We start from the raw sequence: 24570 nt of genomic DNA, 5'->3' as shown, positions 1-24570 counted from the left end.
ATATACCTTTCTGAAGAAACCAGAGGCCTTTCTCCTGGGCATGGTCAGCCAATTGGTGCCAAAGAAGGACAGAACTTTCTTTATGTATGCCACAACAGCAGCAAGAATACTTACTGCAAAGTACTGGAAGACACAAGATCTACCCACCCGGGAAGAATGGCAGATGAAGGTGATGGACTACATGGAACTGGCGGAAATGACTGGCAGAATCCGAGACCAGGGAGAAGAGTCGGTGGAGGAAGATTGGAAGAAATTTAAAGACTATTTACAGAAACATTGTAAAATTAATGAATGTTAGAAGGATGTTGGAATGATGTTATGTGACTTTAGCAGGAATGATATAAAGGATTTGGGAAAAACTGACTTTTAATTGGTGAAAGGAGGGAAAGTAAAGCTACATTATACTAAGATAAATTACAGGACTAAAATTTGAAAAGATGGAAAGGATTTGCTGAAATAGATAATCGATCTAGAATACAAAAAAGGGAGGTGTGAGGAGGTCAAGGAAATAAGCTAATGAAAGATAAGTAATGGGAAGATTTGTTGTATTTTTCTTTGTTTTTTCTTTTTTGTTTAATGGATTTTATTTTTCTGGGTTTTTTTCCCTTTGTATTTTATCCTTTTTTCTTTACCTATTGTGATGTGTTGTATTGTTTTTTGTTTAAAATGATGTTTTTTACTTTTTCTTTTTGTACCCCTTAAAACTTTAATAAATATTATTTTTTAAAAAAGAAAAGAAACTCGGAAATATAAGCTAATTGACAAATGACTCCTTAAATCTGGGTAACGATCGACACAACAGAATGTCTGGGTGCCGCCGCCGCCCCGAGTTTGTTGCTGTCGTTGTTAATTTCATTTCTATACCACTTTATAATTTAAAGAAATTTAAAGAAAAAAACTTAAAGGTTAGAATACATTAAAACAACAAATAAAACAAATGCCTTCAGAAGGAGCATTTTCATTGCAACAATGAACTGCAGCCCACTAATAAGTGTAAAATAGTCCAGATCTTCATAAGTACTGTAGCCTAATTATAGTTTCATCAATTATATGTTTCTGGCTATATTATGATATAATGTTGGGGGAAGGGAGTGACAGGGGATAATGGGTATGTTTTGTAATTTTGAAAAAAGAAACAGTTTGAACAGGAAAAAGGGTAGGCTGTCGTGAATGCTCTTTAAATAGAGGCAGTGAAGGCCTCCAGCTTGGATGGCTTTAACAGAGGATTAGACAAATTCATGGAAGGCCATCAATGGTTGCTAGTCGATATACAGGTTTTACTCTGCACAGCATGAGGCAGTTTGTCTCTGAATATCAATTGCTGAGAATCACAGGTGGGTAAAGCACTGCTGTGCTGAGGTCCTGCTTTTGGACTTCCCATAAGCATCTGCTCAGCCACTGGGAGAACAGGATGCTAGACTAGATGGGCCACTCGCATCAGAACATAAATAACACCTGGATTATGATTATCCCCTCTTCCCTGGGATTACCAGAGTGCAGAAAATTGTGTACTGCCACGTTTAGACGATTGTCTTGAGACATTCTATGTTCTATATACAACCACAGAAGATATGGGGAGGGGTGAGATTTGGAAGTGAGAGCTGGGCACAAAGAGTTTAAAGCTGACTTTTAAACTGAGGTTGTCATTTTAAGGTATATTGAGCTCAGTTTTGAGGCTATAATTTCCTGCACAAAAATGTGTACTTGTATGCCCCCACAGTACATATTTAAAAATCAAAGGAGCATTGCAAAACGTTCAGGGAAGTTAACAATCCAACTTATAAATTATTTCCAGTACATATAAACCCAGGGTTGATGAATGAGGTCAGTTCACTTTAAAATGCAGACTGAACTAATTTATCGACCATCCCTATGCAGAACATGCAAACACAAAAGAACACAGGCACAAAGGACACAATTTGAGGCAACAGTTAAACTGTAGAGGGGAGATCTTTCATACAGCTGCTGTGCCTGAAAATTCTGACATGTTTATTTACCAGCTGTCTTATGTGAGGAGCCTCTATTTAACTTAATAGAGGCTATTACAGCATGTTAAGAGGTGGCATACTTTAACTTGCTTTGAATCCTGTAAGGGCAGCTTGCATTATAGATACATCATAATTAACCTGGCATTTTAAGAGATTAGGCTAGTATACTATCCCAATTAGCATGTTAACTAAACCACAGTTTAGCATTACATAGAGGAGCCTCCTTGATTCTAATCAAAGTGGAGCTGAGCTCACATGGGCAGAACTTCTGCCAAGTTTAGTTTCACTTTCAAAGAATCTTAAATTAGCATTGTGCATGAATTGATGGTCTTAGTTACAACAACCATGGTTAGCCAGCTTTCTTTCTTTTACTTACTCCAGAAATATTATACTCCTGGAGAAGATGAAAACGGAGAGGCACATATATTCATTTATGGTGGGGATAGTGGTTAAAATTACTGGACAAAATGTTGTCAATCCTATTTTTGTTATCTATTTTTGATTACCTTAATGAAATTAATAAATGTTTATGAATGCTGTAGTCATGCTAACCATTTTATGTCAATGAAAAATCAATGCTAAGTTAAGCTTAGATCTCCAGTAGGAAACATGTCTTTAGCCACTGGGGAAGTTAACCCACAAAATTAATTTGTCCAAGGGTCAATAAAAAGCCAAACTAACTTTTCTTAGCACAGTGCAACATACACAGCCCACAGTATACAATTTGGAATAATGCCTAATCAATCTGAATATGACAAGCATCTGTAACTGGAAACTAGCAGGGGTCTCTTCATGCAACATCATCTCACTTTGATAATATGATGAGTCCACTTGTAATTCCTGCTACACCCATTAAGAAAATGAATGATAACTCTGAAGATTTTATGTAAGTGTTCTCAGTGATTGTGCAAGGAATCTGGGTAGAAGTACAAAAAAATTATTCAGTTTTCCAACACCATTTGAGATTACAAATTTTAAAAAAGCAAAATCCAGCATAGATTTATAAGTCATGGTTTTAAGATTCAGCAAGCGCTTTTGTTAAAAACAAGGGTGACCAGTTAACACCTTCAAATGCAAATAAACTTGGCAGAATTCTTCTCAGTCCCAGCCAATCAGGAGGAGAAGGTATCAGTCAGCCTGACACTTCACTCAGGCTCATGGAGGCTTAGCCACAGAGTACTAAACATGGTTTAGCATTATGTGCGAACATAGCCACTGCCACTTTAATTGTGTATGAGACGAGTAGGCTTAAGAAAGAAGTGGAAAAATGCATTTCCGTTGAAATACAGTGGTACCTTGGTTCTCAGACTTAATCTGTTCCAGAAGTCCATTCCAAAACCAAATCATCACAAAACCAAGGCGCGCTTTCCCATAGAAAGTAATGCAAAACAGATTAATCCGTTCCAGACTTTTAAAAACAACCCCTAAAACACCAATAGCCGACAGCCGCATCGGATGTTTGGCTTCCGAAAAACGTTTGAAAACGGGAACACTTACCTCCGGGTTTTCGGTGTTTAGGAACCAAAGCGTTTGAGAACCAAGGTACAGCTGTAAATGGAAAATGTCAACTAACTAATTAGTTCAATTTATCAACAGGCCAATGCTATTATGTTTGGACTGGTCTTTGGGGTTGGAAAGAACCCCTGGGGTCATCAAATCCATCCCCTGCAATGCAGGAATCTCAACTAAAGCATCCAAGACAGATTGCCACCCAACCTCTACTTAAAAACCTCCAAGAAAGAGAGTCCATTACCTTCCGAGGGAGTCTGTTCTACTGTCGAAGAGCTCTTATTGTCAGAAAGTTCTTCCTGTCAAACATATATTGCAATAGATCAGTCTGCCATTAACAACATTAGGAATTCAAATGCAACTTTTTTTGGGGGGGGTATTGTTTTGTATCCATCAAAATTATACCAAAGAGTAGATCCATCAAAATTTATGTGCCTTAGCTAGTCATGTCTATTAACTTCAATGATCTACTTTGAGTAGGACTTATACAACCCATTGCATTGCTTTCACATACGCCTCTGTAAACTCTGTACAATTGACTTTGTTCTTATGGGTGAAGATTAATTTCCAGTCATCGTCAGAATTGATGCTGGCTGCAGTTGAAAAGGGTGTCATGACATGGAAGTAAGATTCCTTTGATTTCTTTGGGACTTTCTACATCCTTTTCATGCCAGAGATAGGTCTGTAGTGATACAATGGTTGGGGGATATTGAGATGGCAAAGACTGTTTGAATGGGGAAAGGTAAAGAATTTTTCTTCTTCTGATTCATTCTGTTGGGGTGCTGCTTTCATTACCCATCCTGAGCAACTGGGATGGCATAGTTCACATAAATTCCTAGCTATTTACATGAATATGTCTTATAAAGGGTTAGAGACCATTGTTCCATATAGCTCTACGTTGCCTACACCAACTGGCAATGTTCTCAAATGAACAAGAGGTATATTTACGGGGCAAAAATGAAGTGACAAATACAGCTGCCCATGTAAAAATGCAATATTCAAAAAGTTAGAGAAGTTCCCCTCCCCTCCTTTCAACCAAAACACAAATTAGAAAAGTAACAAAGACTTTGCAACTTGTCGTCTCACATCTGGCAAACTGTGTAAGTCACTTCCTGTTTAGAGCAGGCGTTTCCAACTGCTTGCTTTCCTGTGATGCAGAAAGCCTTTGTGTATTTTATACACACACTCTCTCTCTTAAGATGGCTCTAATCACCTAGGAAATGATGTTTAAAAATCATTGGCTATTTGTGCTCTGAAAAAGTTAAAGCATTTCTGTGTTCATTCATATATATATATACTTGAAAGGTTTCTAGGTGAATCAATATTTTGATTAGGAATGACTGAATGATTTAGCAGTGCAGTAAAGCCATCACAAAATTAGGATTGCACCGCTGAAAGGCAAGATAAGGGGCGGGGGCCTCCAAGTGCAAGAAATGTAGGTTATTATAAGTGTAATGCAGTTCAGAAAATTCCTTCTTCAAGTCCTATGTACAGCATACATAGGATAAGGGCTAATAACATGAAATATAAGAAAATATAGTGTGTTCTCATAAATGTATATTAAAACTATAAAATGATGTGTTTATGGTAAAGTTTTACTATGAAAAGATTTAAATGTAATTACATGATATATTAATAAAATAACAAGCAGAATATAAAAGGGCTCCTAAATGAACAAGAACCGACACTCCCTAAAATTATTTGAAACCCACAAAATCTGATTGGTCAGACTCAAAATATAACCTAAATAAAACTATACCAAAGCAGAAATTTTATGATTAGCAGTGTGCAACCAAATAAAGTAAATGAATTGTTTTTAACAATTCTCACATAAAAGGTATATATATATTGCAGTAAGTTCTGTCACAAGAAGCAGCCAAACTGCAACTTTTAATGTCCACTTGAACAGACTTTATGCAGGGAACTGTTACTAATAAAGCAGAATTCTAAAGAAAAAATATTTTGCCAGATACAATGCCTGTGGAATCACAATAAAATTTTCACCCCTTTGCTGGCATAAAAGTTCCTCAACCTAAATAAATAGGTAAAGGTACCCCTGACCATTAGGTCTAGTCGTGGCCGACTCTGGGGTTGTGGAGCTTATCTCGCTTTACTGGCCAAGGAAGCCGGCGTACAGCTTCCGGGTCATGTGGCCAACATGACTAAACCGCTTCTGGCAAACCAGAGCAGCGCATGGAAACGCCGTTTACCTTCCTGCTGGAGCGGTACCTATTTATCTACTTGCACTCTGACGTGCTAAAATACTACAGTTTGGGAGTGCTCTAGGATTTGGCACTGACTGGGGAAGCCCAGGTAACATCAGTGGCTAGGAGTATGTTTTATCACTTTTGGCTGGTATGTTAAATGCAGCCCCTTCTGGGGAGGACAGACAGGGATCCATGCTCCAGACATGTCCAGATAGACAACTGTAATGTACTCTGCGGGACTACTGTTAATGACTATCTTGAAACTTCAGGAGGTTCAAAATGCACTACAAAAGTCCTGATGGGTATATGGCAGTCCACTGTAATATACCAGCTACACTGGATACCAGTGCTCAAACTGAGCTGCTGGTGTTAACCTTAAAGCCCTAATGATTTGGGACTGAACTACTAGATGACTGCCTACATCTGTACCATCCTTTTCATGCAGTGAGATCTGCATCAGAGGTATTCTTGGTGTATCCACATCCAACTTCTCTGAGGTGGATGACCACATCTTTAGATCTCCCTCCAGTACATATATAGTGTGTAGGTACATGTCAGGCTTTTCTGAAGGTCTTAGACATTTTAGTTGATTGGCTTTCCCCAGGTAACATTTTCTCCCCGTCACCAGATGAGTGATGGTACACTGATACACTACTGCAGTTCTGAGTGTTTAATTCTTGTGAATCTGTCTTATTCTTGGTTTTCCTAATAATGGATTTTAAAAATACTTGTACTTTTTATTGCTGTAAGTGTCTTTTATGGGCTTTGCTTGGAAAAGCAATATTTTTAAAAATACCTATAACAATAAAATCCATTTGTCTACAGTGATGGCATTAGAACCAAGTACTGGTCAGTGTGTGCAAAATCCTGCTTGCTTCCTTACATAGCAGAGCTAACAATATCATCCTGGTCCAACCGATTCGTACTGTTCTAGTCACAGTCTGCACCACAAAATCACAGGTTAACATGCTTAACATGTGCAAGTGAGGGGGTGTTCTATATAGCTTTCTCCATATAAAAGGATAACCATTGTGGTTCTTTCCTAAGGCAGGGGTAGAGGAACCTGCGGCCCTCCAGGTGCTGCTGGACTATACAGTCATTCCTATGAACTGGCTCAAGCAGATGGAAATTAAAGAGTCCAACAGCATAAATGGTCACAGACTCACCACACCTACTCTAAAGGTTCAGAGCTACTTAAAACTCAAGGAAATCCTCACACAGAACTTAACAATCCTACCTTATACTTAAATACAGGCCAAAGTAACACAGCAGTTTTTAAGATGCTTGTATGTATCTTTTCTCCGTTCCTTATCTCTTCCAAGTAACCAGGCTAATGACATTTCTTCTTTGGTTAACAACTTGAAATACATTAATGAACCAATATTCCAACAGGTCGACTTTTAGCAGGGCTAACATTGAACACAACCCAAAACCTGGCTCTTCCCTCACCCCCTAGTAACAGAGATGGAAACAACCATTTCCTGATTTAAACTAAACTTCTTCCCAGTGTTCAGTTGTGAAGACCTGCTGCCTCTCCAATTCCTGGGAGCTGGAGGGGCAATGGATCTTCTAGGCCAGCTCAGCAATTATCACCCTTGTACCACTATTCCCATTTCTAGTTGGGACCAACCAGTGTTCTAAATTCCCCAGGGGTCAGGTGTGTTTTGCTACTGGTATGGGTCCAATTGTGACTACGTGGAGATTTCTGGGTGCCAGGTTGGCAATCACAGTTTAAAAACATCTGCCTAGTCAAGTCACCCCAAACAAGAAATCTCATGATGCTTCTATGAAAAGCTAGTAACTTCTCTTATTTCTGACTGCTGCATTTGGGGCAACTATATTTTGACTGGCGTTCTATCACTGTAATATACTACATAATATGTAATTCTTCCCTAACTGGCATCCATGAATTCTTGGAACAGAAAGCAGCCTTCAAATTTTGATCCAGAGCACAATGCTAAATGCTCCTATTACAGACATTGCACTATGCTCCTAGACCTACATCTTCACTACGATTCCAAGAAACCCTGTTACTAAAGGTTCATCTTCTAGCACAAAGATCTCTCTACTAGACAGAACCATTATATGCAATCATCATTTCAGAAGTGTTTATTATCAGGGATGAGGGAATCTTTTTACTGTTAAGGGCTGCATTCCCTTGATAGTAATCTGTCGTAGGCTGCATGTCTGCAGTTAGGGGAGACAGAGCAACACCACCGCAAGATAATCATTACTCTCCACCTGCCCCCCACCTCTCTTGTATAATATGAAGGAATTGCTGACTACAGGGAGGTTGATAAAGTTGCAAAGCATCTAGATATGCAATGCACTGCCTAGTACGGCATTTTCTCCTGCATTAGCTACTTGAGGCTGGGTGAAATCCTAGTGCTAGATATTATTGCCTTTCAGAACTCAAAGGGTTACATGCTCAAGAGACTGACTGACTTCTCATTACAGGCTCACACTCACTTGGGCTACACAAATCCTGAGTAGATGCCATGCATCTTTCAGAAGCAAATGTTCAAAACAAGATTACAACATTGGGTTAAGTGCAATTCAGACAGGTACAAAACAGAAAGAGAGCAATTTGGTTATTAATGTAAAATTACTTGTGTGTCCTAAGGTGAACAGAGTTTCTAATTTCAATACATTTGCATTAAACATAAAACTGTATCCTAATAAACACTCTAGCTAGTGTTTGACAATCACCAATTATGGCTCATGGTTCATTTTGTCAGTTACCTAAGAAAGGTAAAATTCCTATTCCACTCTGTTTGCCGCAGGATACTACATCATAGACCAAACCTATTGTTTCTGCCAAAAGCAAGGTTACAGAACCATGCATTTGTCAAACTCTACCCATCTTCATGAGTCAGTGGTGCCATCCTTGATATTGCAGTTTTGCAGCTGCTGGATTCCTGTATAGCTTTTAAGCCTGTTGGGCTCCTTTGAGCTCCCACCCCTGCCAGCCATTTCTTTCTTGTAGGATCTCAACCAAGCATCAGTATGTATGCAGTGTGAGAAACACAGATATATAGATACCGAATGGCTCCTTAAACCAGTCACCAAACGGTTGCCAAAATGGAATGCCTAGTTGCCATTTTGGGGCCAGGCGGCTTAAAAGTCATATTTTTCAATGCAACTTTTTGGTTCCTGAAATTCATTCTGACTGTGCAGATAAAATACAATGGATAGAATTCTACAGGATGTGTTGCTAGTGTGTGAAAACAGTCAAGATCCAAGGATCTCCAGACATACACCTCCAGATGGTGGAGACGTCAGATGCCCTCCTAGCACATGGGCATCTTCAAGTGGTTGCAAGTGGCGAATAGTAAGTTGCAAAATGTGCCCGGCGAATTTCAAACACTGTATTTGTAGACTTGCTTATTTGTTATGAGAATTTGTGTAAATCAAGGGAAGATGAAACTTATGATCAAACTAAAATCTTTGAAGCAATAGTGTGTATTAAATTTAGAGAGCTACTACACTCCTTTCCGAAAAGATATAGCTGTGACAGCAACAAACTTAAAATATTGGTTAATATGTGCTAGGATTTAGATTTTTTCATAAAACTTAAAAACAAGGCAGTGGCATCCAAATTAAAAGTGTTTAAATAAGAACACCAATTGCCACCTCATGCAGAACTGCTGTCATTAGTTCAAGTGATTTGTGAAAGTAACAGCTAAGTCTGTTGTTGAAAGGTGGGAGTTAACACAATCTACCAAGTTTTCAAAAGCAACTGGGACCAGCTAGAAACGATAAGATTTAAACATACTGATTGGTCAGGCTATGTGCCAGCCATAATAAACATAGGACTTAGTAACCTGCACATAAAACCTAGGACTGCATGGTTACCTATAAACATTAAACAAATGGCTGATCTTTGATCAAGCACCTCTGGTCAGCAGTTATCAATTCGTATCTCTTCATCATGCCATCATTAAAACAATAGTCTTCAATTGGCCAGATTCAGGACTCACCTCTAAGCAACAAGGAGCCCACACTTAAAATTCTTTTAATGTATCAGTATTTAATAACAATCCAGTATTATACAGTCGTACCTTGGTTGTCAAACGTCTTGGTACTTGGACGTTTTGGCTCCCGAACGCCACAAACCCGGAAGTGGGTGTTCGAGTTTGCAAACTTTTTTGGAAGCCGAACGTACAACACACCTTCCGATTGAGTGCAGGAAGCTCCTGCAGCCAATCAGAAGCAGCGCCTTGGTTTTCAAAATGTTCCGGGAGTCAAACTGACTCCTGGAACGGATTAAGTTTGACAACCAATAGTAGGGTTTACTTCTTAGCCTTTTCTTCCCCAAAAAATGTACTGCAAGGCAGCAGAGATTTAGCATCACAGCTTTCCTCCTCCAAGATGGGCTACATTCCCAGGCTGATGACCCCCATCTTCCCCTTACTTTCCTCTACAGGACCTGCAGAAACCACCTTCTTTACTGTTGGACCCAGTACTGGTCTCATCCACTCAATCTGCTGCAGCCTGTCTTTGCATGCAGGGGAAGTCGTAATTCACTGAGGGTTTGAGACCCATCGGCTACTCTCCAGACTGGAATCTCTAAGACGGTTGGACTGCATCTTGTACACCTCCTTCTGGCAACTCCTGCAGCCCAGCTGGTGCCAAACATATTGCTCTGCTTTCCTTTGGATCGCATCAGTGAGACCGAGCGGGGGGGGGGGTCTAGTCGTCTCGGCAGCCCAGGACCTCCATACATACTGCCCAGGTTTGTGCCCTTGGGAGGTCATTTCAGTACACCTAACACTGCAGTTAGACTTCACCCCTGGAGGCACACTCCACTGTCTCTCAAGACTGATGGATGCCAACAACAACAATATACAGATGTGAGGGGCTAAGGCAGATGGTTGCTTAACTGAAGCCACTTAGTGAAGTCAAGTATCACCTCATCAATGAACAGGTATATTTTCAACTCACATTCTTACCAATTACATTACTTGCAAAACCTTGAGAGCTGCATACAGAGCTTGTCATCCTCTCACAGAACAAGCTATCACCTGATAAAATTTTGCAGATCAACTTAGCAAATCAAAACATTACTGAGTCCAGTCCAAAAGTATACAAACACGACTTGCACTTGGACATGCTTTTGAACCGCTAGGTGGGCAAGAGATGTATTTATAGAGCACTAACCATCCTGACAGAGTATACTTTTTCATGAACTTTAAACATGTGCTTTTTATGCTCAAGGAGATGCTATTCTTAAATGCAGCAAAATATGCCACTGCAATATTCTATTCACATGCAAATAGCTCAGAAAAATAAGGTCAGAATTTTATATCAAATCATTAAAATAATGAAACTTGTGAAGAGGTGTGTTTGGAATGGAGCCATTGCAGATTGAGGTTTATGTTAAAAGTCTTAAATAAAAACAGCTCACACTACAGGTATCTCTCATATATATGAAGTTCTTAGTCTGCTTTTAAAATACTATGCAGCAAACATTTGGATCTGCTATAATATTAAGACAAAAGGCATGGCTCAATGCAGTAGAACACATACAAAAAGTATCACAATCAGCCCCTGGCATCTTCCAATAGCGCTGGGAAAGATTCCTGTCTGAAAGATATTTGACTACTGCCAGTGAAAGTAGACAATACTGAGCTAGATGGATTAATGTTTTGACTCTGTATATATCAGCTTCCTAGGTTTCTAAAACACATTACATTTATCACCTCCCCAGTCCCCCCAACTTTTCAATAAAGTAAGGCCTCAAATAAGACAGGGGCTGCATTCAGGAAATCGCACCTAAAGCCAAAACACATGGGGTTCATTGGCAGGTGAAATTGCCAAAGTCATTTTTCATGGAACACCACCCCCATTCCAAGATTTTTTAAAAAAATAAATAAATCCCCACACACATAAAGCTGAATGCACACAAGTTAAATGTGTGTACGTTGTGGGCCTACTGTAATGGCAAGAAATAAGAAGAAAGGTGTACTTGGGGGAAGGGCTGTAAAAGATAGATCAGTTAATTTTAGCATTCCCACAGGCATCCAAAGGGACAAAAACACAAGTAATTCCAGGAATGCGTTGAAAATTACTTCTGGCCATTTAAATGAGCCTTTGAAGCAGCTAACTTGTAATTAGAAGACAAAGTTAAAATTCTTCTCTCAGGGGGAAAAATGTCATTACTACACAAAAGCTCACATCCCTTACCATTCCCTTATGTGTCAACATTCTAAATGACCTTTCTCTTATGCAAGTATCTTTTATACTTCAAAAAGATAGTGAAAGAATAATGGAAAGCTTATGTAGCAGATTTTCATAAATTTTGGCAATTCTACTCAAATTAGCAGTCATGGCAAAACACAGGTTTTAAGTCACCTAATAAGACTTATACATTTCACCTCTCGCTAATGTGCTCCTAATTTAATAAGACAACCTAAGCAACAAACCTATACACTACACTGCTATTTCATTAGGGTATACATAAAGCTCAGTACACTTTTTATTGTTTAAAGTAGGGAGTATCAAAGTTTGCCACAAAAGACTCCTCAATTTCAACACCCAGAAGTGTTGAACCTACTCACATATTCAGAAACACCACTCTGAACACAAAATTAGATTTTGGAAGGTATCACTCTCTGGCTTCTTGACAGGCAGCTTAACAGCTCTTGCCCAACTTTAAGCTGCACCTGAGAGATGCCTTTGCCCTCAAACAAGAATGACTCCTACAAAACTGAACTACTGAATTAAAAAGTGACAGCCTGCTTGTGTATAATAGGAGAGTGGGGCTAAGGCATATCCTCATCCGAAAAATAAGAATTTTGCCACAGATCACTTTGTTTATAACACAATCAATCAGCATCCTTAAAAAACCAAGAGCTTGCATTTAGATCTTAATGCCATGGAGAATGCATATACCACTCTTTCAAGCTCCTACCAAACTACAAACTGTGAAGTAAATCATGCCTTCAAGACTCCTGAAAACTCACACTTAGATGAACCACAGCTTTAGAGTTGTTAAGATAGAGAATCCCTTCCTGTTCTTAGATGAAAAGATATGAAACAGTATTTTAATGCATCTCACTTGTAAGAGAACATATCAGCATAACTCACTTTTAAAGATGTAAGAGATGAGTATCAGATGAAGTTTTACATATGCATTATAACAATTCATGGGTGTGATCTTTGATAAAGGTTACCTCTTCCACTTGCCTCAGGTTAGCCTATTTTTCTTACTTGCAAGTATATACAACAAGAAGCACTAGGACTGAAGCAGAAAATTTGTAGTGAATTTATTTCCTCCCACACCCTTTCCCATTAATATATCAGCACTACATACACACCATTTTCCCAAATACTTATAAGATAATTTAAAAAGATGGTGCCAATTGGCAATTTTTATTGCTATGTGGCAGGAAGGTGAGAGTGAGGTAAAGAAGATAAATATAACACATATTTTCAAAGTTAAACTATGGTAAAATCCATATGGTAAACAGTACTTACAGAAACGAAATACAGATAAACACACAAAAGGTTCTCAGAAAGATAAAAGTATTTCCTTAATTTCTAAATGCCATAGTTGTGCAAGTGATAAATATAAAGTGTGCATGTATATGCAAATATGTGTGTGTGCCCCCTTCACCATCTGTGCATTTGATAACGTATCTTCCTGATATAATAAAATTAAGTCAGCCTTATAGATGGCAAAGAACACTCTGGTGTGGAAACAGACTAAAGATGCAACTAAATGACATTAAGACCTTCCCATTTTAAAAAAATGGTGAATGCAGCTGTGCATGCAGAGAGGAATTTGTATTGGACCATGGTGCAGGAAGAGGAGCTTTAACCCTTCCCTCCCTTTCCTAGTTAAAATCTACCTCCCAAAACTGCTTTTTGCCCAAGACAGCAAAGCGTATACCACACGGCAAATGGAAGTGGAGCAAGGGGGAGTGTCAACCAGAAAAATTGTGGGTGGGATTAACTCCTATTCCTCAGTCCCTCAGTCCCAATATGAACGACTCCCACTGCTATATTTTTAAAAACAAATACAAAGCAAAACAAAACATGGAAGTAATGGATACAAACATTTTCCAGAGTATCCAAATTTTAAAATGCAGGCATCTAAACACACAACTCCTCTGAAACATCTCAAATATTTATTTAAGAGATGCATTATTTCTCATCAACTCTGTAGGATTCTTCTCCAACATTTAATAAACAATGTATCCAAAGTTTGGAAACTGCTTTTGGTTTTTACAATCAAACAATATATGAATTTTATTAATTTATTAAATAAATAAATAACACTGCTGAGAGGAAACCATCTTCTTATTGAATCAGTACCTCTCAACCAAACACACTATCAGATTCTCTACCTCTTTTACCCCTGACATTCTCCTTCACTCCCCTTTACATATTCTCATCTGGTATCAGCTCCCTTTTGTCATCCATGGCATTTATCATACTACTCCTTATGACTGCAATAGCTTCCCGCTCTTTATCATCAATACATTTAAATTTTACCTTACAATGCACATTTTCTGAACAAAACCTTTCATAAACCATCAGAGCCTGGACTTAGTCTACAGTGTCAGAAACCCCCCTCCTCCTGCCCTTTGTCGTCATCTTAGTTCTGCCTTTGCCTAGAAGCCTTCTGGCAAGTGACCCTGTCACTTGCATTTGCAACGACTGCCATTCTAGGCTCCAAATATAATTGACTATTTGGTTTAAAAGTAACCAGTCTTTAGCCATTTCACAATGACTGATACTTTCAAAATGACCAATTATCCTAGAAACTCTCCTCTTCCTATTATGCCTGCTGAGGGCAAGGGGAAAGAAGATGGCAGCAATAAGGATTTTTCTTTGGTGCCAAATCTGCCATCTACACAAAATTATTCATTCCCTTCTTTCTTCTGTCAAGCTCGTGTTAATGGCAGTCTCAAACAATACGGAATGCCATATGGCTACATCTGGATATTAAAATTGAGAATATCAATTACCAATCCACTAATGCAAAGCCAAAATCCACGGACAGTAAGAATTTAATCCAATCCAGGGACTGAAACTTGAGCCAATTGCAGGAAGCAAAATACAGGAAGCAAAAGCTACATTCATTTTTAGCAGAAGTGTGATTATTCCACTGAAAGTCCTCAGATAATAGCAAAATATGTTTTATTCAGTCATACACTTTAATTAGTACGGAGAAAAGTGACAAAAAACAGGAGCAGTTACAGATTTCATGTAGTGACATGATTAATGAAACCAGTTGGATTATATCAGCATTATGTGAGGTTGTAGAATCAACTCCATAATACAGTGAGGGGTAAAAGTATTTGATCCCCTGCTAAATTTGCCCGTTTGCCCTCCGACGAAGAAATGACCACTCCATAATTTTAATGGTAGGTTTATTGTAGCTGTGAGACAGAATAACAACAGGAAAACCCCCAGAGACCCAGAAGACAAGTCAGAGATTGAGGTGCATTATAATAAATGAAATATTTGACCCCCTATCAACCAGCCAGATGTCAGGCTACTTGGTATCTTCACTGTATGTAAGGAGCTGAGATTAAAGACTCCTGCTGTAAGGGAGAGGTCTTACCTGTAATCGCAGCTCGTTACAGTACCTGTACAAAAGACACCTGTCAACAGAAGCAATCAATCCAGCAGATTCCAAAGTAGCCACCATGACCAAGATCAAAGAGCTGTCCAAGGATGTCAGGGACAAGATTGTTGACCTCTACAAGGCTGGATTGGGCTACAAGACTATTGCCAAGCAGCTTGGTGAGAAGGTGACAATAGTTGGTGCAATAATTCGCAAATGGAAGAAACACAAAATAACTGTCAACCTCCCTTGGTCTGGGGCTCCATGCAAGATCTTATCTTGTGGAGTTGCAATGATCATGAGAATGGTGATGAAGCAGCCCAGAACTACTGGGGGGGGGGGCTGTCAATAATCTCAGGGCAGCTGGGTCCATAGTCACCATGAAGACAGTTGGTAACACACTACGCCGTGAAGGACTAAGATCCTGCAGAGCCCGCAAGGTCCCCTTGGTCAAGACAGCACATGTACAGGCCCGTTTGCAGTTTGCCAATGCACATCTGAATGACCCAGAGAAGTGGATGAAAGTGTTGTGGTCAGATGAGACCAAAATCAAGCTCTTTGGCATCAACTCAACTCGCCGTGTTTGGAGGAGAAATGCTGTCTACGACTCCAAGAACACCATCCCCACCATCAAACAAGGAGGGGGACATATTATGCTTTTGGGGTGTTTTTCTGTTAAGGGGACAGGACACCTTCACCGCATCAAAGGGACGATGGACAGGCCCATGTATTGTCAAATCTTGGGTGAGCACATCCTTCCCTCAGCCAGGGCATTGAAAATGGGTCGAGGATGGGTACTCCAGCATGACAATGACCCAAAACACATGGCCAAGGCAACAAAGGAGTGGCTCAAGAAGAACCACATTAAGGTCCTGGAGTGGCCAAGCCAGTCTCCAGACCTTAATCCCATCGAAAATCTATGGAGGGAGCTGAAGGTTTGAGTAGCTACACATCAGCCTTGAAATCTTACTGACTTGGAGAGGATCTGCAAAGAGGAGTGGGACAAAATACCGGTACTTCCTGAGATGTGTGCAAACCTGGTGGCCAACTACAAGAAATGTCTGACCTCTGTAATTGCCAACAAGGGTTTTGCCACCAAGTACTAAGTCATCTTTTGCAAAGGGATCAAATACTTATTTCACTCATTATAATGCACATCAATCTCTGACTGACTGGGTTTCTGGGGGTTTTCCTGTTGTTATTCTGTCCCACACAGCTACAATAAACCTACCATTAAAATTATGGACTGGTCATTTCTTTGTCAGAGGGCAAACGGGCAAAGTTAGCAGGGGATCAAATACTTTCCCCCTCTTCGAGAAACTTATTGAACACAAAATGCAAGCTATGTGCAGGGCTGACTTGCAGAAAGGATGACCTAAAAGCCAAAACAGTAATGTGTGTTCCTGTTAATCAATCTGCTCAAAACATACAGCATTTATTTGCTGGCTACATAACCACTATTATGACCGGTTACCATGCTTAGCTGTTAAAGATACAACGGAAATTGACATCCTTATACTAAAGCCTTGTTAGTTTTCATCTGAAAAAGAGGCCAAGCAGCCTCTAACTTATGCTTTTAATTTAGTTTAATAGAACACATTTCAGACTTCCTCATCTATCCCCCCACCACCACACATAATGCCTAGGTATTGTAACATCAACCAGTGTCCCCATACAATGATATGGTTAACTTCCAAGTTCAAACTTTTCCAAGTAAGTGGATGAGACACATAAAGTATCACGACAGAATGCCTACTGCCACATTGACCTAGCAGCTGCAATGAATAAATAAATAGGGATAAACCCTAGTGAACACAGGCCCTTAGGTAATTTTAACACCTGCTCATAGAGAAGAGGGCAAAAAAAAGGAAAATATAAAACATGATCAAAATTCCAGTGGTGTGCACATGAAAATACAGTAATGACAAGTAACTGTCAATCAATATCTTGTGCATTTATCCAAATATCTATTCTTTATGTGGGCCTCAACTACAATGTACGGTACCAAAGCAGAAACACAAAACAGACCCAACCCCCCAGAAAAACAAACCCGATGCCAAATGCAAAGAACACTGTTATGAGCTAACAGTTAGAACCCATAATAAAGAGTATGGGGTTACTATTAAACTCAAAATATACTATGCATTTTACTAATTGCAAGATATGTGTACTAAATAAATAAATGTCATCTAGTCTGCCCTGGTGAGCTTTCAGATGTAAGATAAAAATTAAACTAATAAAATTTGATAGTATTATTTTAAAGCTATTAACAATAATTTGATGCCATCCAAATAGTGTAATTTCAAATGTTTCTGCAAATGCAGGTACAATTCCAAACATACAGACTGTGAAATATGCTCTGCTCACTTCTAAATTAATCTGCTTTGGGTCAGTTAGAAGTCTGCAGTACTGTACTTTAACCCAGTTGGAATGTGAATTAAAATTACCTATTGGTTTTTTAATAAAGAATGTTACCAACTTTAAAAATCTTGTTCAATTGTACAAGCTACTCCAGTAAGCACTGAAAATATGTAAAAACTTGTATAAAAAATATAAAAGACCAGGGAAAATGTTCTACTAATCAAGCAAGCTTCTGCTTCATGCCACTTTTTATTTATATATATATATTTCACTGAAGAATTTCAGGTCAAATACTGTTGCAGAAGCTGTCATATTTTTGGCAAAGGAGCAGAACTGCATTTCCTTTCCATCACAAAGAGGTCACATGTGATCACACTGACAGATTACACAGTTCTACAAATAATGCTTGTATAAGATTTATGTAAGCCCTGCTGTAGAAGAAAATTGGTGGCAACATTCTAGGGAGGGAAAGAGTTTAAAACTCTTACGAGGCTTTGAGAAGTTAAAAATGATCCCATCACTATATCCCATGTATTTATGCCACGATGTAAAAATTTCAATAAAACTATTTACTCCACCCACCCGGCTTTATTTGGAGACTGAAAAGCATCAAAAGATTAAAAACCTAGAACATCTGCCAATCCCCTAGCCCAAACAAAACAAATCTGTTAATTAAAAAAAAAAAAGCTTATCAAAGTCAGAAAAGGAATTTAAACATGATTTGGTTTGGTGAAGCAGTGTTTAGTTGAAAATGAAGAGTTGCCTTCCTGAAAACGCCATCTTGTTGCAGTTACCGGGCCCAGCACAAAAAGATCCATTCATTCCCCGAAAAAAATGGGGGGGGGGGGAGAACAAGCACACCCTCCATAATCTGCAACCACTAAAACAATTGACCTATTCAATCCCCTCTTCCCAAAATTACAAAAGAGAGAATGCTTAATATCTAAGATTAATTAAGATCTCATCTTCATCTCGTTTTCTAACATGCATTTCACAAAACCAGCAGAAGCGGTTTGTCTTTATTTACAAGCCTGTGCTTAGAAGGAAAGCCTCAAAATGTGCAACAAACCTCTCCTCAGACTATGTACATAAATGGCGACAGCAGCCTCCTTTCAATTTTTGGTATTATTCTTTCACCACATCCAAATCCACATGGATAGGTGGTGTGAGAAGCAGCTTTCCCCATTTCCAAGCTTTCATTTTTTTAAGGAAACAGCATTTGCCTTGTTTAAAGTGGCTAATATATATATATCTATATTGCATAAAATGTTCGAATAAGTGGTTTTGCTAAGGCAATCATGACAAAAAATCACATTCGTTAAATTTTTAGTTCTTCATCACAGTGACAAATTGATAACCTCTATATCATTCTAATATTCCTCTTGACACATTATTTTAAAAATAAAATAAAACCCTTCCTTATCCTCTGGATTAATTCATTATTTAGAGTCACACAATAGTCTCCATAAGCATTTCCCTCATGTGGTTTTAGAAATTCAACTAGTTATTTTAAAAAAAACTTTTACTACAAAAGCAATTTTCCTTAAATTGCTTTTTTAAAAAAACACACCAAAAATCATATTTGCACACTCCCTGGTTCTCCAGCAGCCAACGTCTACCCTGAGGAGACATTAATGGCAAAATTATACAACACCTATTAAAGCAGAAAAGCAACTAAAAAAATACAACAGCTAAATCTCTCTGCTATGACAGTGAAAGTAGAAGCATTTCTTATTCTCTCCCCGCCTCCAAACCATTTCCTACCGTAGGAAGAAGAAAACCACCAAGATTCCATTTTCTTAGCCTTCTCCTTGGCCAGGGGTTGCCTAAAGCAATCTCACCCTGTTTTCCTCTCCTCCACCCAATCAATTTTCCACCATTACAGTACCAGCCACACACAAACAGCACTCTCTTGATATTTTCTCCCAAGCATCCTCTGTGGACTGGCTTGCCTCCTTCCCCTCCCCCCACTTCTAGCCTCAACGCATGCAGAAAAGAATCAGTTCCTCAACAACGCCCCCCCCATATATACACACACACACACACACACCCTTTTCCTATCTCTGGCCAGCAGCTACAGAAAAACACTCCCCCTCCCTGATGTTCTGAGATGGGTGGGACAGTGATGGAGACAATGAAAGCAAAAAAACCGAAATGGTTATTTCTTGATTTCCTGTGTCAGCAGCCCTAACAAAAAAGGGCAGGGCACCTCGCCTAGTCAGGAAGGATGGCATTGTAAGATGGGGGGAGAGGACAGGATAGAGAAGGGGAGAGAGAAAAAAGAGAGCGCAAAATGGAGGGGAGTAGATAGGGAAAGGATTTGAAACAGCAAGGGAGAGTATTAAAAAGGGAGGGGAAAGCAGAAGTAGCTGTAATAGGGAAGGGCAGTCTAAAGCAGCTGGGAGGGGGAAATTCTGCGGGGAGAGGTAAAAACAGATGGGTGAAAGAGAAAGAAGTGGGGCAGAAAGGAGCAAGATTTAAGTCATGAAGTAGGAAGGAGAGAAAGTGTATGAGGTGAAAGGAAAGAGAAAATATGGGGAAAATTGATCAGTACAGTACTCAAATTTCAAGGAGGGGCAGCCTCCCTCCCTCTTAGTTTTTGCATTGCTCTTTTTAGAAGGCTAGAGAGGGAAGAGAAGCATGATTTGGATAAAACAGGAGGGACCCAGGGTTGGGGATTTTATGAAAGGGTTCCTCCGTCCCCCATAACTGAAACACACTGAAATGTTTTTCTTTTTTTGCCAACAATTTGTTTTTTTAGAAAAAGAGATGATATGGGGGGGGATAGGTATCTAGATGGGAGAAGTGAGGAGAGAGTATTTTAAGGTGGGGGGGAGAAAATGATTTAAAAAGGGAGGAGCATGTGAAGGGGCGTAATGGAGGCTTCTGCGGGGGTGGCAGAGGAAGAAAGGGGGTTAGGAGCACCAAAAAAACAGGGCCGTAGGGAGAGAAACAGGATTGGCTGATGTTGAGAGTTTAGAAAATACTGATTAAAAGACAAGGGCTTAAGGTGATTTAACAAGGGCCTGGAGAGATCGTAATGGGGCGGGGGGTTGGAATAGGGTCTCCGCGGAGAGATTTGACGGGACTGCATGCACAAGATCAGTGATTGGGAGGTGGTTGGGTTTTTTTAAAAGATGGGATGATTAAGGCCTGATTTTCGGTGTGGGGAAATGAACAAGGTCTCCCGATTTTACAGGATTAACCGAATGAGGCCTGTTTTTTTTTGCGGGGTGGGTGGGGAGAGTATGAACACGATATGAGATGGGGCCGGGTTCCCCCCCTCCCGCCCAGGATCGGGTCAGTAAGGCCTGTTTTTCAGGGTGGGGATGTGAACAGGGGCTGTCATGGGGCTTCAGGGTTTTTTTAAGAACGGGGCGAACGAGGCCTGTTTTTTCAGGGTGGGGATACGAACTGGGTCCGTAATAAGGACGGCAAGCAAAGCTGTAAAGGGTGGGGTGGGGGGAACGTGATTAGGATCCCTGCGAGGGAGATTTCGAAACGACACCCCCCCTCCAATAATACCACATATTATGCTTTCCTCTCTCTTTCTCTCACCTTCCTCGACGGTCGTTGCTCATCCACGGCCTCCGTCGCCGCCGCCCCCAGCCAATACGCCCTCTTCTCCTCCTTTCTCCCTCCCCGCCGGGCGGGCGACCCCCTCGCAAGACCCCCGCCGAGAGGCGCCGGTTCTCCTCCTCCTTCCTCCTCCCAGTCAATTCAGTCCGTCAGGCCAGCCAGCGGGGCAGGAGGCAGCGTCGAGGGAGGAAGCAGAGAGGAGGAGGAAGAGGAAGAGGAGGAAACCGGGGGGGGGGAGGTATGGAGGAGGGGGGGGCACAGAAAGAGAAATAAACCGGGAGGGGGAGGAGGAGGAGGAAGCCCCTACTGCTGCTGCTGCCGCCGCCGCCTCGTCGCCGTCCGTCCGTCCCGCGCCGCGCTTGGCAGCCGCTCCGTTTCCTCACGAAGAGACGCACCGAGGAGGAGGGGGAGAGAGAGAAAAGAGGGAGGGCGGCGGCTGCACCACCAACAGGAACGTCGAATCAAGAGGAGGCGGGCGGGCAAGGGGTCCCCTGAGGGAGTCGCTCGGGCGGGCAGGTTTTGTTATGTGTGGGAGGTTGTTTCCTCCTCCTCCTCCTCCTCTCGGTTTTTCTTTCTTTCTCTTCGCGTTCCTCGGTTTTTTGTTTTAAAAAAGCTATGGTGGGTGGGTGTGGGCTCAGCCGCTCAGCTCCCGCTCGCGGCCATAGGGAAAGCAGCGGAGTCTCGGCTGGCTGGGTTGGGCGCGGCAGGCGAGGGTAGGCGGCAACTCCCCGCTTGCTTGCTTGCTTGCTTCCTTCCTTTCTCTCTCTCTCTGCCTCCCGCTCGCTCGCTCGCTTCCCCGCCCTTGCGGCCCGGCTGGGAAACCCCGAGCACGGCCGTTTGGCCTGCCTGGGTTCTCTCTCTCTCTCTTTTTTTTTTTCCTCCTCGACCTCCCCCTCCCCCCGTCTCGTGCCGCCTCCTTCCTGGAACTGAAAACCAGGCATTTTGAGGTGCTTTTTTTTTAAATAAAAAAACAAAATCAAAAATAATATAATCAAAGTTAAAATAAGTCACTTCATGCTGCTTTGGGGTTCTTTTCTCCTTTTGGGTCATGCCCACCGCCGTCCTTTCTCACAGGCTGCGTGTGAGGCGATTTTGTTACTACACTAGTCGTTTCCAATAAATAAAAACGTCATGATTAGGAAGGAAGGGGGCGGGAAAGTTAAAAGGAGCCCCTTCGTGGTGGTGAAGGAAGGCAACATGGGTGGTCTTTGCAGGGTTGCCATGTTGTCCTCTTTCTCTAGGACACGTCCTCTTTTTTTCCGGGGTAAAATTTGAGGGAAAATGCCTTTATTTGCTTTGAATGGCCGTCATAGCGCGCTCTCTTTTTTCTTTTTGTTCTTCAAAATAGGGCAACCCTACCTTTTGGGTTCCCAGTACTTACAATCTTTCTCACACAAAACCAGGCTACGTGAGGAGATTCGTTTATTTGGGGGGGAGGGGGGTCATTTGTGTGAAAGGAGATTTTTTTGTTTCGTTGTGAATAAGAAAGTTATTGTAGTAAAAGTTAAAAGTTACTTAACAGTGATTCCAAATATAACTGGTTATTTTTCCTTTTGGCCCGCCCCCTATCCGAAAACCAAGCTATGTGAGGTGTTTTATTTTTAAGGAGTTTGTATGAGAAATGGACCCCCCCCCTTTTAACATTGTTGTTGTTAATGACAAAAGTGTTTTTTTTAACAAAAAAACAAAGGCACTTCATGATGATATTGCAACATGACTGGTTATCTCTCCCTTTTCTCACAGGAACCCAGACTGTAGAAGTTTGTGTTTAGAAAAAAATGATGATGATGACGATGATAAACTTAAGTCACTTCATGATGATTTGAAACATAGTTTTTAAAAAAAAAGATTAAAAATGAAATAATGTTGGGGAGAGTGAATGAAAGGACAGGCTATGTATGAAAAGGAAGAACACCACCTCACAATGTGCAAAGATGGCATAAAAGGGGGGAAAATGATAGAGAAAATAGCAAAAGGTTAAAAAGTGCATAGATTTGGCCAGTCGCATTTTATACCTATCCATCCCTAAGACTTTAAGGAGAAACAAAGAGATTGTCAACAATGAAAGCAGGCTGTCAGATTATTTAATTTTTAAACTGATTTTTTAAAAAAGTTTTAAATATATGCTGGGTTGAATCCAAATTTAGTTATGCTTATACCCATTAGAAAGGACAGGGGTGGCGCTGTGCCTAGGACTTGCCGATCAGAAAGTCGGCGTTTCGAATCCCTGCGACGGGGTGAGCTCCCATTGCTCGGTCCCTGCTCCTGCCAACCTAGCAGTTTGAAAGCACGTCAAAGTGCAAGTAGATAAATAGGTACCGCTCCGACGGGAAGGTAAACGGTGTTTCCATGTGCTGTTCTGGTTTCGCCAGAAGCGGCTTAGTCCTGCTGGCCACATGACCCGGAAGCTGTACGCCGGCTCCCTCGGCCAATAAAGCGAGATGAGCACCGCAACCCCAGAGTCGGTCACCACTGGAGGACCTAATGGTCAGGGGTCCCTTTACCTTTACCTTATACCCATTAGCAGGGGTTCTGAGAGTGCTGTACCTGGCCCCACAGCCAACAGGTTCCCCAGACTGCACTTTAGTTTAAATCAAAATCCCAAGTCTCTAGTCCTCTTAAAAAGAAAGTTATGAAGCAAAATATGCAGCTAACCTTTGGAGTGATTTTAGTTAGATGACCCAGCCTGACTGCTTCCACCTTTCCATGTTTTTAGCCAATGAGTAAATGAGAGGTGGAATTGATGAGTGAATTGTTTAGACACCAGGGTCATGAAGAGCTGCTATATATTTTTCCCACATCATTTTCTAGTCTATTTGTCATTTTCTAAAATCTCTATAGAGTGCCCTTCCTTTTCACCTAGCTGCCAGGATTACTACACAATAGGTTCAGGTGGACGTTAAAGAATTCCCAATAGCAAATACAAACTTTGCAAAGAGTCTTAGGCATGTCTCTTGTTGTGCAGAACCTAAAGCCAAACACTCATTAAGAATCCACTCTATACAGTTTACTTACAGTACAATGCTATGCATAGCTACTTAAAAGTACATCTCTTTGTGCTTAATGGGGTTTACTTTGGGGTATGTTAGAATAGTTGCCTTGGCTTTAGTTTAGGATTGGCACTGTGGGAAAATGGGGTTCTTGTGCCTTTAACAACTGTGTCACAGGTAGAATATCATGAAAGCCTCTTCTAATATGAAAATACAGTTATGGGAAAAGCTTCACTTGTTCATTCTGTCCATCGGGGGCTGGGTTTCAACATGGCGCTGAGGTAAGACGCGCTTACCGGTGCTCTTTGGGTTTCTTTTAATCTTCTTTTAATCCTTTATATTTTATCTTAACTGACCCA

General features: G+C 40.7%; 1 protein-coding gene across 10 annotated transcripts in view; it reads right to left on the bottom strand.

Moving 5' to 3' along the window:
* Positions 1-21312, bottom strand: part of GNB1 (G protein subunit beta 1) — a 76996-nt gene extending 55684 nt beyond the window's left edge. For 6 of the 10 annotated variants that reach the window (XM_053400707.1, XM_053400706.1, XM_053400709.1 and 3 more), the window contains exon 1: positions 21201-21311. The gene's annotated coding sequence lies outside the window, so the exon portion shown is untranslated. Of the gene's footprint in view, positions 1-3741; positions 3797-19406; positions 19606-21200 lie in introns of those variants that run through there. The other 4 variants (XM_053400702.1, XM_053400703.1, XM_053400705.1 and 1 more) reach the window with 3 other exon arrangements.
* Between the last annotated feature and the right edge of the window lie 3258 nt (positions 21313-24570).

Source organism: Podarcis raffonei, chromosome 8 (genome assembly GCF_027172205.1).
Source record: "Podarcis raffonei isolate rPodRaf1 chromosome 8, rPodRaf1.pri, whole genome shotgun sequence".
Classification (NCBI taxonomy): Eukaryota; Metazoa; Chordata; class Lepidosauria; order Squamata; family Lacertidae; genus Podarcis; species Podarcis raffonei.
Note: the sequence above shows the minus strand (reverse complement) of the source record. Positions and strands in the feature narration are given on the sequence as shown.